At 38.7% G+C, this 15,801-nt stretch overlaps 1 long non-coding RNA gene across 2 annotated transcripts in view; it reads right to left on the reverse strand.

The window, feature by feature from the left end:
• LOC126497167 (uncharacterized) overlaps positions 1-15,503 on the reverse strand; it is a 75,474-nt gene extending 59,971 nt beyond the window's left edge. Inside the window, exons 1-5 of one of the 2 annotated variants that reach the window (XR_007590536.1) lie at positions 14,842-15,503; positions 13,362-13,436; positions 12,280-12,568; positions 11,559-11,809; positions 5,522-5,816 (exon numbers count right to left, since the gene is read on the reverse strand). This is a non-coding gene — a long non-coding RNA (uncharacterized lncRNA). The remainder of the gene's footprint in view (positions 1-5,521; positions 5,817-11,558; positions 11,810-12,279; positions 12,569-13,361; positions 13,437-14,841) is intronic. The other variant, XR_007590537.1, reaches the window with a different exon arrangement.
• Positions 15,504-15,801: the final 298 nt, after the last annotated feature.

A 15,801-nucleotide genomic window follows, 5' to 3' on the forward strand; every position in this document is an offset into this window, starting at 1 on the left:
AGGATAAACATACTACAATCCACAGAACCAGAGAGGTTAGATAACCAAGAGGTTTCAAGGGGGCATGGACTGGTTGGGGTGTGAATGGGAATTGGGATATCATGTGGGAGTGGAGGGGAGAAATACATAAAGAGATGGCTGGAAAGGGCGGCATTTCAGGGTCAGGCAAAAACTTGGTTTAAGGAAAACACCCAGAAACCTGTAAGTATGACCCCCAGCTAAGAATTCATGCAATAAGGTATATGTAGCATGAACTGGCCATTTCCTGTGACAGGCAAGAGTTCCAGTGAAGGGATTTGAACACAAATCCAGCCACATTACCTTTAGTCTAAATCTGTTCAGACTGGGATATGCTGGATAAGGTGGCACAGAGAGTGTAGACGTGGCCAGCCAGTGACTAGTCCAGCCCGAGACCCATGCCATAAGAGATAGTCCACTCTGACACTGCCCAGAGTACCAGAACCCTGAGACTCAATGGCCTCAAGACCAAGAATAGAACCAAACATGAATGGAGAAAAAAAAATTTCAACGTAATGATGCATAACGATATTTTATTAATCTAATAGATTAGTATGTAGTCCCTAGCTCAGTTATCATAAGAGAGGTTTCATCCAGAAACAGATGCAGAGACCCACAGTCAAACATTAGGCCAAGTTCAGGGAATCCTTCTGAATAGACGCAGGAAGGATTGTAAGAGCTAGAGGCGTCAAGAATATCACAAGAAAGTCCAGAGTCAACAAACCTAGGCTCATAGGAGCTCACAGTGACAAATCTGATAATCAAGGAGCCTGCATAGGGCTGACCTAAGCCATCGGCACACATCACAGTTGTGTAACTTCACTTCTTTTTTGTACTCCTAACAGTGAGAGAAGGGGCTGTCCCTGACTCTGTGGCTTCCTTTTGGGACCCTATTCCAATACTGGGTTGCCTTCTGCAGCCTTAGTAGAAAGGGAGATGCAACTTTCTATGCTTTGTTTTCTGATATCCTTGAGAGGGTGCCCTTTTCTGAATAGAAATGGAGGAGGAGTGGATGGGGGCATAGGGGAAGTGGTGGGGAGGCACTGTGAGGAGAGAAGGCGGGGGAAACTTTGGTCTGGATGATAAAATAAAAGAGGAACAACAAAACCACACTCTTGAGAGTCTCATCCTGGAAAGCATCCTTTTACCTGTGTCTTTGTATAGGTAAATTATGGCTCCTTCCCCAAGTATCTGCATGTGGAGTCTCTCAATGGAGATGAGAAAATGTGAAAATGGAATTCCCAGGTAAGAGGTGTTATGTTTCCTTTAGCATTTTAAGGAAGCTTATGAATATAGATTTACAGAGCCCCCTGAGAACGTCAGGAGGCCATCTCCCAGTGAGGAAGGAATGAGACTCCATCCGGCTTGGGGGACCATAATACCTATGTTATTAAAAGTAACTCAGAAATAAAGGCTGGAAACTGGGACCAAAATGCCATCAGTTTTAATTCTAGTAATTACAAAAATGACTTTAGATAAATGCTTCTCAGCAAGAAGCAGCCAAGGATATTAGAGGCTTGTGGTGGTCCTTAGCTCACTCCTCTGAGACAGGGGGCTGTCCAATCCCCAGAAATTTCACCAACGAAGTTCACCAGTATTGGTCCCAATGCATGGAAATTAAGGGTTTTTTTTCTCACAGCAGAGGCACAGGTCTTGCTGGCCTCCTGTTTCTAGGTCACATGTTTGACTGCAGCATGGGCCTCTCAACATGTAGTAATCATATAAACGGTACCAACTACCACCAAGGAAGTGACACAAAAGTCGATGCTGATAATTCATATTTGCCTTTTAGACAATGGGGGAAGTGGAAAAGTTATGCTGTAGGTGAGTTCAGCTCAGGATCTCAGGGAGAAGTAAACGACAGAAGTTAGGGAGAACAAAACAAGCAAATAGCAACAGAGACTTATGTTAAGTCCAGGGGTTTGGGACACAGCTTTACATGGGTAAGGTGTTTTGATCATTCATTTCATAGTAGGAAATGCTATAAAGGCTTACATGGTCCACTGGGTATGAATATGGTGAGAGAGACAGGCATTGTTTCTCATGGTTCCTTTGGCCATAGGGATATGGCCACTACTGTTGTTGTTAAGAATTTACAGGAAGAAAACATGAAGAGAAATTTTCTCAGGTAGTTGTGACCTCAAGAGGATTCTCTCAAGTGTGAAACAAAGCACATTTTTGGCATCAATCTAGTGAACCAGAGACTTGTACAAGGGCTTTTCCACTGAGGCAACAGAAATGGGTAAAAAGAGCTGTTATGACTACATGTCTCCTAGACATTGCTATTTTTCTCTGTGCTGCTTCTTCAGGGTGATGGGTAGGGAAAGGAAAACTAAGTCAATGTTCTAATGATTTAAATATTAACTGTTGGCTACATAAGTTACTCAGACAGGGTTAGAGGAAGGATTATCCATTGCCATGCCAAACTGTTTACCTTTCTATTATCTGTCCAGGTTTTCATCCTTTACCAGACCAAGCGTCCTAGATAGATTGCCAAATGATAGTCACACCTTCACGCAGAAAAGGGTCCATCTCACAGAATATGGTGAAAGCCCCCAACCAGTCACTCTCAAGATGATGGCATGAAGGTGTGAAACAATTACTGCCATGCCCCTTCTGTCATGAATAGCACTCAGCATTGTCAGTAGAGAAGCATGGATATTCAGAGTAATGACACCATGGTGTCTTCATGAGGTCTTGGTCTCCTAGTTCTGGGCCATGGATTTTAAATGAAAGAACAGCACTTATTAAGGAGTTGAGCGATGTCTTGTCTCTGCCCACTTGTGTGCCCAGGCTTCCCTCTCTGTGTGATAAAAAATACAGGCTAGGCATTAAAGTACCCAAAGAAATTAAATAACTGCCACAGCCCTATACCTGACTCTATCTGGAGACAGTGCTATCCAACTTAGAACTCTGTGATTCCGGAGCAGCCCAAATCGGGCTCAAATTGTCATTTTCTTAGACCTGTCAATTGACTCAATATGTCGGTTTCCCATCTCATAATATTCTTATCATTGACCTTTGACCTTTGGCAGCATTTTCTTGGTTTTCTGCATGTTCCTCTTAAATGTGACCTCTCATTGATGGTTCTTTGAGAGCCCAATCTAATCAGTCACGCATTTTAATATTCCAGATCCTTGTAGAATATGTCTGGTGTCTTCCTGCCATAATCTCTATCACTTGAACTATGAAACCTCTCTCCTAATCAAATTCTGTCTCTAAAGTTCACTTTCTCTCCCATGTTCCGGCAATGAGTAATATTCTAGGCTCAAGGGGTTTCAAAAGAGATTGATGAAAGCTCTTGTAAGAGATAAATGGAGGATATATATATATATGCAGCTATATATATATATGTATATATAGCTGCATATATATATATAAATATATAACTAAAATAACGAAAGTAAGAAGCTGTGGCTACCCACAAAGCAACTATAGGTCCCTGTTCTAGGGAGGAGAGGGTATATGATATAAAGTGGCTGTAGAACACCAGTGAAAGGATAGAGGCATAGTGAGGGTTAATTTTGATTGCCAACATGATGGTACTAAGAGTACCCTAGATTAACAAAGCACATTTCCTTTTCTGGGTTATTTCCTGAAATGAATGAGCTAAAATGGACAATGTACATTTAATATAGCCACGGCAATGCTATAGACTTCATAACTGAACACAATAAAATGGCAAAGGCAGAAGTCCAGCTCCAATCCCTCTCTGCTTCCTGGCCATTATGAACTAAGCAGCTTGGTCTCACCATGGCCTCTACTACAGGATGAACTGAAGCCTCTAAAAACATGCTCGACAATAATCATCTTGCCCTTCACTGGTTTTTGTGGGTGTCTTGTCACAGCAATAGATGTAACTGACTGAAACACTTGGATATGCTAGGATATGAACACATTCCCTACCCTCTCCTGGGAGGGGTAGTTTCTTTTCAATGACTTCTATTGTTGAGGTACACCCTAGAGATGAAAATAGCCTAAGCAGTGTAGGGCGCAGTGACTGCCGGGGACAGCAGAGTAGGACTGGGTCCCCCAGCATGCAGTGCTTGATCTGATCACCCTCGACTCAGAGTGTTCCTATTCCCCATACTCTACATAATAAAAGCCATCGGGGACTGTCTCCCAGATACCCTTAGCCTTCTCAAATTACTTTAAGCAGTATATTGCACTTTATTTACTTATGTTCAGTCTTCCTTCTCACTTGCCATATGACTTCTTTTCCTTAGAATTTGTTAAAGAAATTTGTTAGAATACCCTTACCTTTCTTTATACTAACACAACTCAAATTTAATCTCCTTGAGGAAGTCTGGACTGAAAGCTGTATAAAACATGTTTCTGTTTTTAATTTACTTTCCAACCAGTCTGGATTCTATGACACTTACAGCATTATTATATTTTGACTGAGAACAGTGAGATTTTTTTTTCATGCAGAATTCTGCCCAAACTGTCCACGGGAACAACTCTTGAAGGTAGGACAATGACCTCGGTGACTTTCTTCCCCAGGACATAGCACATGGCCCACATATAATAAATGACTGGTTTGCATGAGGCTTATGCAAGGGACTTGAAAAAAAAATCCCCATTTTATTTTACCAGACTATGGTGAAATGGAACACAGTTATCTCGGTTTTTCACTCAGTAGCTGCTGTTTGGGATGTGAAACATTTATAAATCCTTATGTATCATTTCTCATAATGAACAGAAATACATGAAACTTACCTTTTTTTTTTCTTACTTGTTTTGGATTTTAAATACCTCAGCTTTCCCAAGATTCAGTTTGAAAGGGTATTAGCAAGAATAACAATACCAAAAAAAAAACAGTTTTAAGAATTCTGAAAGTTAGCTTCATAAAATGAGCCAGTCAGCATGATTAATCAAATGCACCCCTTAGCAAAGCACAGGGGTGAGAGAGAAGGTTTGTCCAAAGCGCATCATACATATGAATGAACTAGGTAAAGGCAATGCCTTGTCCCTTCCTCAAATCCCTGCTAGACACAGGCTGCATCTGATTATCCTTGATACCACTCAAGCAACAACACCTACAGAAGCAGAGACCCAATGTGGCTGACAACCAGACATGCCATTTAAGCTATCTAGATTTATAGCCAATTCTAAATCAGTTTTCCTGCTTAACTCACACACACACAAAAAAAAAAGAAAAGAAAAGAAAAAAGAAAGAAAGAAAATCAAATTAAAGACGGATGCCTCCTGACCAGTTAAAACCAATGAGGATTCATAAATCTGCCTCAGGCGATCTCACCGATGGCTGTTGTTCCGATAATTCTCCCGTAAAAAAAAGAAACGTAAAACTGTATCACAAAACTAGAGAGATGGGAGGGGACAGGCTTGTCTGCATTCATGAAGCCCTGGCTTTGGAGCAAAATTAGCTCATACTGCTTCTGGTAGGAATCCCATTTTGGTCCCTCATTTCATGAGAAAACCATTTGTTGTGAAATTTAAGAATGTAGCATGCATGTGGGTGCATAAAGAGCCAAACTCTTACCACAGACACAGCGAAGGGGGTCCAGTCCCTCCACGTCTTGTTAAGAGCAGGCTGGGCCAGCTGGCAAGGCTTTGTCTGTGCTGAGGCCTGGGCACCATTGTCCCCAGCTTACCCGGCCCGCATCCCTTTGAAGCTTCTCCAAGGAAACTTTATCCTTCTGTTCCAGCTGGCGTTCCTCTAAGCTCTGGCTTCACTGGATTTTCCACTTCCATTGACACATCAGAGCGAAGATGTAGCCATTAAAATAATGAAGAATGAGGGAGCCAGCAGAGAAAAAAAATCATCCTGAGGAGAACTGAAAGAGAGAACAAGGTTATTTAAAAAAGTCCGACTGCAGGAAAGTAAAATGGACCCCCTCTCCAACCTGTGTGTATACGAAACTGGCCACATTTTTCACAAAACCTCCTAAAGAGTGACTTCAAAGAGGCTGGGGCTCTGTGAGAATGCCTGCTTTCCTCGATCTAAATTAAAAGCCGGTAAAATTCCCAAAGTCATTCTGAGACTCTGTGAAGGTAAGGGAAGTCAGTGCATTGAAGGCGCAGTGTGCCTTCAATCTAAGATTCCCTTTGTCTGAAAAGACACCATTGTATTTCTGACTGCTTAGACCCAAAACCACCTAAGTCATTAGCCACCCCGGGTGTGACCTCCTTACCCTCACCTGGCTTTGTCCCTCTTTGCCTAGCATGGAGTTCCTGTTCTAGGCCGTTTCTTTCACTTCTTCAAAGAAATATCAAATCTATACTTATCTGACCATTAAATCATTTTGGTGCCTACCTACTTTATGGGCAATTCTGATTTCTATGTAATTAGATTTTATGACTAAGATTCAAAATAAGGCTGGAGTGAAACCTTGGTTAGGAATCGTTTGCCTTGCAAGCTTGAGGACCAAAGTTCAGTCCCCAGAAGCTATATTTAAAAAGCAAAAGCCAGATATGGTTGAAAGCATTTGTAACCCAGGTACTGAGAAGGTGGAATCAAGCAGATCCCTGGAGTCTGCAATCAAGTTAACCCAGCCTACTTAGTCTGACAGTAAAAGATTCTGTCAAACAAAACAATGCAAACATTATAACAAACAATTACCCTCCCCCCCAATGCACAAGGTGGATGATGCTTGAGGAATGACATCCAAAATTGTCCTCTGCTATTTTTTGGTGCATCCACATACATGCCCTGCACTGACATGTTCATCTACACATGACCATCCATCCATACCTAAAAGTGATTTAAAATAATTATATCTTTCTTATGGAATTATTAAAATGACCCCCCTCACTGACGACTTTACAAAATGTATATATTCTAATATATCTCTTCAAGGTTTCATCAGACTTCAGCCTCTCAAAACTAAAATACACAGGAAGAAAATGTCACAAAGAACCTTTACGTTTCTAAACAGGCCATGTCAAAGCCTGCACACTGTGCCTACAGATTTTACTCCCCTGGCTCTAACTCCAGCATCGTGATTTCATTAACACGCTTGTTTTCTAGCAGTTCTTCCCACAAGAATTACAGGCAGTGACCTAGAAGTAGATTCTTAGACGCCTGCTTGATGATAGAAGGGTAAATGACAGTTGACAAGTAATTGGAGGATGAGAAAAGCAAAAGAAGGACCAATAGTGGGAATCATATTGCTTCAAATAGATAATTTAATGTACATAAAATGATTTTCAAAGTGAATAACAGAAGGCTGATAAGGTGTAAACGGTATATATTCTTTTTTTTTTTCAATCCTTTATTTTGTGAATACTTTGGCAAGAAGTGATACTCCAGTACATACAATTCATAGCATTGTGGCTCAGTACAGTGTCTTCCAGTAACTTTTGGAAGACTTGAAAGATTACAATACACATCATTGGAGTGAATGAACTTAAGATATTAGATAGTAATGTTATCCATAATATGTGCAGTTGTTTTCTTTTTCAGTAAATTTGTAAAAAAGAGAAAGCAAATGAAAAGTTATAATCTAAAGAGAACGGTATATATTCTTAAATGAGGTACTCCAAAACAGTTAAAATTTGCTATTAGAAGCAGATAATATGTCTAAAACATTGATGCTTGGGCTTCTTCCTATTTAAATATGCCATGCATAATCTGGCATGGTCTATTAACAGTGTGAACTCTCACCATTGCTATATCCGTGCCCCTTTATGCTTGTAAAGCAAAAGTCATAGAAGGAAGTAGTCATTCATGTAACTTAAATGCTTGTTATGATTAAGAAAGCTTCCTTCAGTGCAAGACAGGCACAGAGAGGTACCAAGTGGAAACATCCATTATTAAGAAAGTCAACAACAGGAAGGGGATTTCAGCCTCAAGAAAGCACAATTCCACTCTTAAGTTTTAACTTTTGCTTCTCTGCATATTTCTTTCCTGATATTTCAGTTCTGCTAAATCATTTAAAACAGCAGCCAGGGCAAGGGGAGTGAGGCCTGTATGTTCCAAAACCCATGTCAGGCTCGGGAAGAAACCCAGCTCTGAGGCTTGGGCATTGAAGGGAGCATCTAGGAAGGCATAAAAGCAAGAGACATCATGGGAAATATAGCTAACCTAAAAGACATCAATGGTAGGCAAAACTTTGAGTCCATCAAATACAAAAGAAAAGCAGAAAAACACTCTATTACTCATTATCAATAAAATATTTTTACAAGATGCCTTATTTCAAACAAGCTGTAGTACAAGTGCCATACATAAGGTTTATTATGATAGAAATTTATTTCTTAAGGCTCCTAAAACTGGGAAGTCCAAAATCAAAGCACAGCAATGTCCATGTCTGATGAGGGTGTCTTTTGTAAGACACAAATCCCATTCAGGTTTAAACTCCTGAAGACAGCCTTTTAAATGGCATCACATTGTAGATTCATTTCACTTTACAAATCTGGTTTGGAATAGGGACAAAAACTCTCAGTCCTTAAGAGGAGATGGACATGTGGTAGATGAGGTCACAGAAGTCCTCTTGAGTGTTGAATTCAGTACTGTATCTGCTACAGCTAAGACATATAATAATATAAGGCATATAATAGGGGTTGTGCGATAATGCTGGGACTTGACAATTTGAAGAATGGCAGAGAGGCTGCAGACGGAAATGATGAAGGAGAACGCATGATGCATGGAGAAGCAGTCTAAGGGATGGGGTGTGCGGACAATGAGAAGCTCACAGCCAGTTCCCATCTGGCAGTTCACCCCGTGTGCTGCAGCATCTGTGAGTCACACAGCCACAGGGTGGGTTGAGAATCTTGACTCTGGCCCTCTGGGACTCTAGGACACTTTGTGTAACAAGTCAGCTCCTAGGTTTCCTCATCCGGAAATGAAGTGAGTAACTGGAAAAGGAATATTGGGGCTCAAATGAGAATGAATGCTCAGGACTGTCCTGTAACTGCTGCAGTTCCAAGCCAGCAGCTGAGCAGCATCAATCTGAGCTCCAGCCATGTCTCCTGGGCACACTGACCATTCCTGCTCCATTTTCTCACATCCTTCTTGCATTCACGCCTGTTTCTCACACATTATTTGTCTTGTGTGAGATTAATCTTAATTATCTTAATCTTTTTCATGTATCAAGATTTATATCAAATCAGTCCCCGTTTTTTAATGTTGCAGAGATCAGATCCTGTTTTTTAGATGTTTGCATGTCTTAATCTTTGTTACAGTTCTTCTCACAAAAATGCTCCTGATTATAATATCTAATTCATATGTCAATTTCTCATTGATTTGGAAGTCCTTATGAAGAAAGATGTAATTTTGTTTAACTTAATTTTCTCCAGGGTCACTTTACATAAAGTTGAGAAAATAGGCCCTAAGTTTCTACCTGTCTAGGTCTTCTTCTTCTTCTTCTTCTTCTTCTTCTTCTTCTTCTTCTTCTTCTTCTTCTTCTTCTTCTTCTTCTTCTTCTTCTTCTTCTTCTTCTTCTTCTTCTTCTTCTTCTTCTCCTTCTCCTTCTCCTTCTCCTTCTCCTTCTCCTTCTCCTTCTCCTTCTCCTTCTCTTCCTCCTCTTCCTCCTCCTCCTCCTCCCAATCCTTCTTTTTCTTTTATTAATGAGTCAAAGAAATAGGTTTTCTTCTTAAAGAAGGAATTTAACTTGCCTCTTCTCTGTTTAGGATTGATTTAAATTTTTTGTAAAGGGAAGTAACTTGGGAAAGTAAGACAAATTTTCTTGCAGTTAATTCTGAAATCACTAATTGTAGATGCTGGTGTATAGGGTGTGTGTGTGCGCACACACACATGTGTATGAGCATAAGCATATATATCTATGTCCATAAGTGAGTGCATTGTGTTACATGTGAATACATACATGTATACACACAGGTATTCAAATAAAAAGAGGTTTTGTATTTCTTATTTTTACATGTCTTTTGATGTTTTTGTTCCATCGATAAATGCTTATTTATTGCCTACCAATAATATGACTTTTATTTATATGAATATATATATGTCCTTTTTTTTTCTTGTTTTTTCGAGACAGGGTTTCTCTGTAGCTTTGGAGCCGGTCCTGAAACTAGCTCTTGTAGACCAAGCTGCCCTCTAATTCACAGTGATCCACCTGACTCTGCCTCCTGAGTCCTCTTAACTGAAGCCAAGAGTACCCTCTGGAAGGACTGACTTCCTCGATACTACATTCTGTTGTCATTTTTGATTTTTGAAAGCATTAGTTCTTCTTTACACTTTATTGGTTTCATTAAAAATGTTCTGTTGATCTTTTCTATGACTACCTTTCCAAAGGGAAACAGGGTCTCAGTCAGTAACCTTCAGGGCTCAGAAGATTCTCTCTCCACTAAGTCCTGCAGGGCTCTGCCCTTTGATTGGCTGCTTTGATGGAGTAATGAACAACCCACAGAAATCCTGACTGCTTTTGTTATAGAGTTTATAAAAACATGTATTAAATCTAATAACTGTGGGTTGTAATGAGACACAGAGCATATGCCATGAGTATAGTACCCAAACAGCCGTCAACTTGAGTGCTTTATCTTACTGGAAAATGTGTTACATGAGATCTGACCCTTAAATTAAATACTGGGAGAGAAAAATAGGGCAATCAAAAGGACTCCGATATAGTCATGGGAACCTGAGGCCATCTGGTCAAGGCAAAAAAATTAGTTAAACGTTTGGAAATAGTCTTCTGGGACTATGGGGATGAATTTAGCATCATCATTGAATAATGGAACAGAAGAAACTAATAACTAAGATTAGGAAAGTCATACTAATTCACACACATATACACACACGCGCGCACACACACACATGTGAAGAGAGAGGGGAAAGGGCTAATATATCTCCTACCAGAGGGTTGAACAGACAGCAATTTAATTTTTGACTCTCACCAGATTGGTAAAGGGCAGATGATAATGTATAGTAATAGTAGGGTAAGGCTGTGAGAAACTGACACAGAAAAGCACACCAAATAGAGGCATAAATCCAATAAGGCATAAATCCCACCCCATCAGAATTGTGCAAACTGAAGATTTCAAGCCAAGCAATTGTTTAGCCTCCCTGAGAAAGCCATTGTGGGATCCACTTGGCTTTCCTCAACTTTCACATGCAAGAAAATATAAGAAATTGTTAAGAATCACATGCAATATTATAGCAAAATCATTTTATATTAAACATTTTCTTTCTTGGAATTTCTAGAATCTACCTCACCTACCACTGTTTTAAAAAGAAAAAAATATACATATTCTCATTTCTAAAGCTAAACCATAAGTAAGGGACACAAATTTGCACAATTATGTAACTATTTTATAATGTTTTAAGTACACATATTTCTTTTTTATATTAGCATGTACTGATTGCACAAAATAATAAATTTAATTGTGAATATCACTATACTTTAATTTGGGAAAAAGGTTTAAATATTAATTTGGAAACTTTTACCTATAAAAATAAAATGTATTTGTGTGTTTGATGGTTTAATTATCTGTTTTTGAGGCAAAGCCTTGTCATATAGCACAGGCTAATCTAGAATTTGAGATTTCCTTGTCTACTCTCCCAATTTCTGTGATTACAAGCATCCCCATCGTTCCCACCCAGTTGAATATGATGCTTTGCATACCTCTTTAGGTTTTCTTAGCTGTCTCCCAGTGTTGCTAGATGGTTAAGTAATGCGGAACTGCTATGTTCACCAAAATTCCCGATAGTCTGTGTAGGGGCAATCACAGCAGAGTTCCTGGTACTTCTCGTGTTCTCAAGAGTCAGTTCATACAGAAGTGCTGGGTTACCCTTCTCTGCTAACTGGTCCATGTGGGTGTCACTAAGATTCATGAACCAGACTTCCTGTCCTCATAACACAGGCTCTAGATGGAACTGGGTAGCAGACATTAAGAATATTGTAGGTGGCATCAGAAAGTTCAAGACACTAGGCCTGCCCAGGAAACCAAGAGCCTACATCCTGCGGCACCCAATCATGGCCCAGGTTTTTCATCTATAACGTGGGCTTCCTAGCAGCAGGTGGTTTTAATCACTGAGTGCATAATGGCACATAAGAAAAATAGAACAGCAGCAGGTACATTTCTAGGACAAGCCTGTTACAATGCTTCCTGTTATTACTGTGTGTATCTTTTCTTAGTTTTTCCTTAGCCCTCCACCCCAGCTCCGTGTGTGCTGACTTTGAGGCATCTTTCTTCCTGCTTAGCCCTGAGTGTGAGTGATAGTGAGGTTTGCTCATTGCTTTGTTTATTGACTGGAATTTTGTCTGCTGCTGGGTGCCACATCTTTCCCCAAAGCTGCTGCTTTTGATGAGGAAAATAGACATATAGGAACATACAAATACTTACAATTGTAATATGCAGTGGCAGAGCATGGTTACCACTGTGATTGGATGGCATGTTGGCAAGCCCACATGACATATTATAGGAGTCTCCATAGTGAGAGTATCTGCTTCCAGTCTAGAGAACCATGGGGATCCTTGAGATGAGAGGAAAGCGCAGAGGCTGGCAACTTAAAAGTGGTCATAAAACATTAGTATGGGCATGAGTACCAAGAATGATCTTCCTTGGATCCTCTGCTGACTCTGCAGTGTGCATCGGAGCTCTGTGGCCAAGTCAGTAACATGGAGAAATATTCCTAGACAGGGAGATAAAAGAGATGAACAATAAAAATGGACTCTTATTTTTACTTGTCCTTTACCTTAAACAGACCATCTTACCATATGTGATTTTCATGTTCTATAAAAGGAAATTTATATACAAGAATTTTAAACGTCTTTTTCATTTCTAATCTAACGGATTCTATGTAAAGTCATAATTTCCCTTTTGTATGATATCTATCATCTATCTATCTATCTATCTATCTATCTATCTATCTATCTATCTATCTATCATCTATGTGTATAAGTGCTATATAGAGGCTTTATATAAATATATAGATGCTGAATAGTATATCAATGCTAATCTACCTATCTATATATTTATTATATATAAAGATACTATATAGGTAGATGAAAGGTATCTTTCATCTATATAGATTATATAGATAATCTATATAGATGATAGATATATACATATAGATATATAGATATATAGATGATAGATAGATAGATGATAGATAGATAGATGATAGATAGATAGATAGATAATATTTATATAGTACACGTTGTACACACATCCACAAACTTCTCCCCCAAACACACAACTTATTTCCCCCTCCTCTACTAAACTGTGCATTTGAAGGTTCTCTCAAAGCTTTTTGTTATCATCACTGTGGAATACAGAAATGCTGATCACAGTTGATTTCCTTCCCCACCAGTCTGAGAATTCCATTTCCTCTTCCTCTGTTGAAGTCAAATACTCCAGCTCACATGTCCCTGTCTCTCCTTTGAAAGAGAAAGGTGTTAGTAGCCATCTGAGAAAAGGCTTACACGTGTGGTTTTGGCAGTCAACACTTATGAACTTGTCTTTCTTCTTCCTTTTCCAGTTGTATTGATTGAGTTTGCCTAGGCATAAAATTGCAAGCAGAAGATTGGTTTCTTTATGAATCTGAATGATTTCCCCCATCTTTTCAGCTTCAAATAGCTCAGTGTTTCCATTCTATAAAAGAACTGTGTCTGTGATTCTGAGACTTCTGCTGGCTTTTGTTGGTTGGTTAAATTTTTGTTTACTCATTCGTTTTACTATTGACACTTTGGGCTTTTAGTTCAGCCCACACATCTAGAATTTTGTAATGAAATCCTTGCCTAAGTGTCTGTTCACACTCATGGTATATTTATATCAGCAAACTTTTTTTATTTTAGAAACATATCATTCATATCTTGGAAGTTTTATTGCATTTTTGCTTTGGTAAATTTAACTTCATTTTAACTAATTTTATTTTCTCTAAATCTGATCACAATTATGATGTAACATTCTACAGATGGACTTATCTTACTACTTTTATATTCTATTGTTTTCTGCTTTCCAGACATGTTTCTGTCTTCAATTCATCTGAGTGCATTTTAATATTTCTGCTTTATTTTTCTTAGTCTCTTCTGTGACTGTGTTTTTATTTGATGTTCACTTAGTGAGGCATCTCATTTTTATTGTATGTGTATATAGCATCTTTCCTCATTAGGTATAAATTCTGCAATCTGTACATGTAATTATATGCTGATTTATAAAAGTAAATAATCATTGTTACAATTAAGTATTTCTTATCCTAAATATTGTGATACCCAACATCCATGAATACATTTCCGGAGTCATTGCCAAGATAATAGTAGTTATGATGCTTGTTATCAGCTTCTGGGGTAGAATTTTCATGGCAAAATCTGTGTTCTAGAGTTTGTCATATTTCACTTTTCTGAACAGAAAGCAAACAATATTAATTATATCAAATAGAAATCTTTTACACAAATAGAAACCTTGATGGAAAGCATAGCCATCAGAGATAACTTGAAATCATTTACTCTGACAGATTCAGTCTGTGTAAATTTCTGCCATATTAATATGAGATCGTTCCAAAGTGTCATTATGGATTTGTATGTTAGGAGGCATGCATGTTTAAGGAAACTATGTATTTCCAGGAGGCCATAGAACTGCTATAGTATGTGAAAGCCGTAGCTAAGATATATTCTACACATGGGAGAGAGCAGTGAAAGAATAGATATTTGGGCTTAACAAGATGACTAACAGCACTTTTATTACCTACCAGTTGAAGAGAGTTAAAAGGACAGCTTCTTTGTGTCCTAGATGTTACTATTGTACAGGAATTTAAATTACTGTGCCAAACAGTTGAAATAATTAGAGAAGCCATCTTCAGTTGTAGTATGAAACCCAATTTATTGCCTTTGATTGTCTTTTTTTCCCTTCTACTTTTTTAAGCTCTTCAATCTGTATGATAGTATTTAAAAAAATGGTACACACCGTTAATTCCAGCACTTGAGGCAGAAGCAGGCAGATCTCTGTGCCTTCAAGGCTAACCTGGTATACAGAGCAAGTTCCAGGACATGTTCCAAAGCTACAGAGAGAAACTCTACCTCAAACAACTGAAAAAAGAAAAAAAAAGCTTGATGTGTCTGTGAAGAGGAAATTGTCATAAATATAGCCAAGTTTGGCATTATTAGATAAATTCTTACAATTTTCAAAAAAAGGTTAGTTAATTTAGCATTCAAATTACAGGACACTTTTTTACTCAGTCAGTCCACTGGAGGGTGCAATGCCTGCCATGTATGCAGTTATATAGGGGGTATGTAGATTATCATCATGGGGACACTTTCAGGAAGTGAATTGCTCTTTTTTTTCTACAGGGGAATCCAGAGTACAAACAGGCCTTAAGAACAGAAACATTACAAAATATATTCAAAATGTCTCAGATTATTCCTGGACTCGTAAATAAGCAATACCAATTGAGATTGCCCAAGGGTTTGTACAAGATCTCTCCTCTTTTACCTTTTAGCTTTGCTTTACACATACCCCTCAAATTCTTCATTTTCTAAAACCCCATATCCTATTCAAATGATAACATGCATATTTTCCTGTTATAATACCAAGCAAAGATCCACTGCATAATTTACCCCCATAGAGTTCTTCTTATAAGAAAGTCTTATGGGACCATATCTAATCTCAAAGATCAGCTAGGAGAGGTTTCCACGTGGCAGTGCTGGGTCCTGGATTCAGTAAATGAAAACACTCTTTTTGGAAATGATCAAAAGGCATATCCACATCCTTGTGTTAGAACCTCTTTCTATTTTGACATGAAATACTAGTACTATTAGGTAGCTACTTGAATTTCTCTTGTCCTTTTTTGAATTAGAGGTGATGATAATGATGATGATGATGATGATGATGATGATGATGATGATGATGATGATGGAGAGAGATGGT

This window comes from Alexandromys fortis, unplaced genomic scaffold (assembly GCF_014885135.2).
Source record: "Alexandromys fortis isolate MF-2015 unplaced genomic scaffold, M_Fortis_MF-2015_v1.1 scaffold_25, whole genome shotgun sequence".
In the NCBI taxonomy this organism is placed as follows: Eukaryota; Metazoa; Chordata; class Mammalia; order Rodentia; family Cricetidae; genus Alexandromys; species Alexandromys fortis.